General features: G+C 37.9%; 1 pseudogene; it reads left to right on the top strand.

The window, feature by feature from the left end:
• Window positions 1-1371: 1371 nt before the first annotated feature.
• Window positions 1372-4565, top strand: part of LOC101592286 — a 15477-nt pseudogene continuing 12283 nt past the window's right edge.

Below are 4565 nucleotides of genomic sequence, written 5' to 3'. Positions count from 1 at the left end.
CAATTAGAAGGCTGAAAACAGGAGAATCACAAGTTCGATCTACATAGTGAGACCCTGTAGGCCTGTTTTTAAAGTGTCTCATTGCTATTTCTTTCTCTATAAAATTAATTTTTAAAAAGCTGAAGAAAAAAGGCCTGGGACCTTGAGTCTGTGTAGAGAACCAGAATTGGGCCTAGATGGAGTTGGAGAGAAGAAGGTTTACTGGAATGATGGCTCCCTGTGAGCCTGAGTTTGCCCTTTGTCTCAGCACCATATACACTGGGGAGAACTTACATTTTGTCAGATCCAGTGCACATTTGAAGGGATTTCTGTGGTGGAACACAGTGAAATCCTGTCATGTTCCTGCACTATAAAAAGACGTCTGGCAGACGTCATGAAGCAGCAGTGGGTTTTTTGGGGGGCGGGAAGGGGGAGAATTATATAACCAGCTTTTGAAATGTTTTCATGACATATGAGCTCACAACTCATAGGTATGGTTTTCCATTCCCTATTCTTTTTTTTTTAATTTTGTATAACCTGCAGATTCTGCAGGTTTTATTTTTCACATCTGTAAAATAAAATTAATAATGCAGTTCTTTATTGAATAATTGGAAAAGTTACAAAATTTTTATGAAACAAAAAATTGCAAAATAAAAGATTCTAAAAATGTATTATAGGGACTGGGGAGATGGCTCAGTGGAATAAACGCTTGCCTGGCAAGCACAAGGACCTGAGTTCAATTCCCAGTTCTGAAAAAACAAAACAAAAGCAAAAAATGCATTATACATGTATATGCATGTTAATATTATTCTTCTATGTTCTTCCACTAAACAAATTTTTTTCATGCTTAGCTTCTCCTTTTGTTCCTTTCCTTCCGGATTTTGTTTTCTTTTTATTTTTTTTCTACTTTTAGGGAAGGGTCTACAGGGTGCTCAGGGTCTCACTACTAGATCAGACTTGTAATGATCCACTTGTTCCCTATTCTAACATGCAAATGTGTAAAATTCCCAAATCTATTAATTACATATATGTACAAATGAGAAAAATAGATGAATTGAAGTGTTTATCACAAGCAAAGAGCCGGGGAGATGGCTCAGTGGAATAAGCGCTTCCCTGGCAAGTGCAAGGGCCTGAGTTCAATCCCCGGTTCCGGAGGGAAAAAAAAAGATGCCAACTATCATAATCAAGACATATAGGGGAAATACATATATTCTATAGAATTGTGAGTATTCCAAAATACCTCTTAAAAAAAACTCTCATGTTTTTGGACCTTCCCTTCTCTGAGGCTAGAATTAAAGAGCTGTCTATATAGGAGGAGGACATGCAAATAAGTCTTTCCTCTGCTGATAAAAATCAGCCCAGCCCTGACCCCGCAGCTCTGCAGAGGAGCCCAGCCCTGGATGCCCAGCTGTTCCCACTCGGTGATCAGGACTGAGCACAGACGGCTCACCATGGAGCTGGCGCTGAGCTGGGTTTTCCTTCTAGCTATTTTTAACGGTAATTAATGAAGAGCAAGAGATATGGGGTGTGAGTAGCACAAGTAGGGAAACAGTTTGCATAGGTCATAGTTTCTTGGACACGTGTCTCTGCTTACAGGTGTCCAGGCTGAAGAGTAGTTGCTGGAGTCCGGGGGAGGCTTGGTGCAGGTCGCGGGGTCCATGAGACTCTCCTGCGTGGCCCCGGGATTCGCCTTCAGTAGCTATGGCATGCACTGGATCCGCCAGGCTCCCGAGAAGGGATTGGAGTGGATCTCATCCCTCAGCGATCAGGGTCTATACATAACATATTCAGAGTCCGTGATGGGCCGATTCACCATCTCCAAAGACAACAGCAAGAACGCGCTGTATCTGCAAATGAGCAACCTGAGAACTGAGGACACGGCCGTGCATTACTGTGCGAGAGCCACAGTGAGCGAAACCTCAAGATGAGCCAGTCATAAACCTCTCTTACCGGGAGTTTAGGACCAGCAGGGGGCGCTCGGGAAACACAAGGCCCAGAGACCACCCTAAGAGTGCATATGTTTAACTTTCCAGTGTTTTACACTGGCATTAGGTTTTTTTATTATTATGCAAACTTAACAAAATGTATTGATATTGTGTGGTAATATGAAAATGGTCACAGTGTAAAAGAATTAGTCAGAAATCAAAGTACACAATTTGTTAATTCTGAAGGCAAGTATCTGGATGTGTATATGTAATTTTAAAATGCTGACTATATACACACAGCTTTTTGCTCAATGCAAAATTTCCTTTGTGCGCTTTCAGTAAAAATTTCATTATTTGTTTTCTATTTCATTCGTTTATTTATATTTTTTATTCATTTTAAAGGCATCGTGACATTTTTACAAATGTTGGTAAGGGGTAAAAGTAACAACAAAGTGATGAAAAATTAAAATCCAAGCTGAGTAAAGTACTAACCTGAAAATGATTTATTGATTCATTGGTTAATCATGTTCAACATCATTTATAATTGAGAAGATGAAAATTAAAACACTGAGATTCCATCTCACTCCAGAAAAAAATGAGTATCATCAAAAAATCAACCAGTTACAAATTCTGGAAGGCCTATAGGGAAAAGAAAGCTTCTCCACTATTGGAAGGAGTACAGACTGGTAGATATCAGCACGGAGATTCCTCAGAGAAGGATTAGAGGCCGCATGTGACTTATCTTTCCACTTCTGTGAATCTTACTGGAAGAAATAAAAAAAATCATATCACAGCAATATATGTACATCCATGTTTATAGTAGCAAAATTTGTAACAGCTAAACTTTGAAAACAACCCAAATGCCCATCAACTGAGGGCCAGATAAAAATAATTTTATATTTCTGTATAAAGGAATACTCTGCAGCCATACAGAAGGATAAACTTGAGCCTTTTATGGGTAAATGAATGAAAATAGAGATCCCACTCATAAATGAAATAAATTGCATTTACATGTGTGAACGAACATAAGGCTATCTCCCTGCTGTCAGAAGCTGAAAAGTAAATATGGTTCAAAATGCAAAATACATATTGAGAAATGGGAAGAAAGTTTTCAAAAGGGAAAAGGACCTAGGATGGGAGAAAGGAGAAAGGAAGTAAGGGAAAAATATTTTTTAAAGTATAAAAAAAAGTACAACATATTTATACTATTAGTTTCTCTTTATTGAAAAGAAGGATTTGTGCTACTGTCATTTGAATGAATTTTGAAGTCCATATCTTATATGCTAATTAATCAATTTAAAGGTAATAATAATCACTTTATTAATTATTGTTATTCTATTATTTTTATGAAATTTTGTTTTACTTTTTGCCATAAAATAAATTTTAAGAAGAAAGAGATAAAGAAAACTATTATCACAAGAACATCAACAGAAAGTTTCCACCAAGAAAGACAAGCAATTAAATACAGGAAAAAGACAGGGAGCCCACAATAGGAAAGTAATATCATAAGCATAAGTCAATACATGTTACTTCTGAATATCAGTGTAAATGGCTATAACTCACACAACAAAAGCAACATTGAAATAATGGATCAAGAATTATAATCCCCAGCTCTTGGGAGGCTGTAAACAGGTGGATCTATGCAAGTCCAATATAGTAGTGAGACCATAAACACCCTGTAGACCATTCCCTAAAATGCAAAATAAATAAATAAATTAATTAATTAAAGAATCATAATATAGGGCTGGCCAAATAGCTCAGAGGATTAAAGCACTTACAGGTAGGTGCAGATGCCTGGGTTTTGATCTCCAGGCCTGCTGTGCCAGCCCTGTGCCAGGGGCACCCTGAGAAGGCAATTGAAACTGGGCAAGGTGGTGCATGCCTGCAATCCCAGCTCTTGGGAGGCTGTAAACAGGCGGATCACTATGAGTTTAATCTCGTAGTGAGACCCTGAACACGCTGTAGAACCTTCTCTTAAAAAATGCTAAAAAATAATCATAAGCTACATTATACTGCATACAGTTAAAACACTAAACTCAAAAAATTCTTAGACTAAAAGCAAAAGAGTGGAAACAATTCTTCTCTTGAGAGGAACCCTAAGAAAAGAAGGAATGGCTATTCCATTTACAGACAAAATGAACTTCAAGCTAAATCTGATCAAAAGAGACAAAGAAAGACTCTACATAGTTGCTAAGTGAAAATTCCGAGAGGAAGAGATAACAATAATAATTATATATGCACTAAAAACAAGTGCATCCAATTGTGTAAAAAAATATTAAAATTTGAAAAGTCAAATATCCACTAGCACAGTTGTAGTGGGGCACTTAACAACCTACTGCCACAGATAGCTGATCAACTACACAAATAATTTTTTTCTTGAATGCTCCTTTGTTACAAAAATTTCTCCACACACTCGCATCTGTTGTATGTAATGCAGTCCCTAAAAGCTCTAACATCGTAAGTATTTATATCACAGGGGGACATACAACCAGCACCCCTCTCAGCTGATGAAAACCAGCCTAGTCCTGATTCTGCAGGTTCCAGAGAGGAATCCGGCTCAGGATGCTCAGGGTTTTGTACTCAGCAATCAGGACTGAACACAGACAACTCACCATAGAGTTTAGAATGAGTTGGATTTTCCATACTTGTGCTTTCAAAGCT

This window comes from Octodon degus, unplaced genomic scaffold (assembly GCF_000260255.1).
Source record: "Octodon degus isolate 3935 unplaced genomic scaffold, OctDeg1.0 scaffold00255, whole genome shotgun sequence".
Classification (NCBI taxonomy): domain Eukaryota; kingdom Metazoa; phylum Chordata; class Mammalia; order Rodentia; family Octodontidae; genus Octodon; species Octodon degus.
The sequence above is the reverse complement of the archived record's forward strand: the minus strand, read 5'-3'. Positions and strand labels throughout refer to the sequence as shown.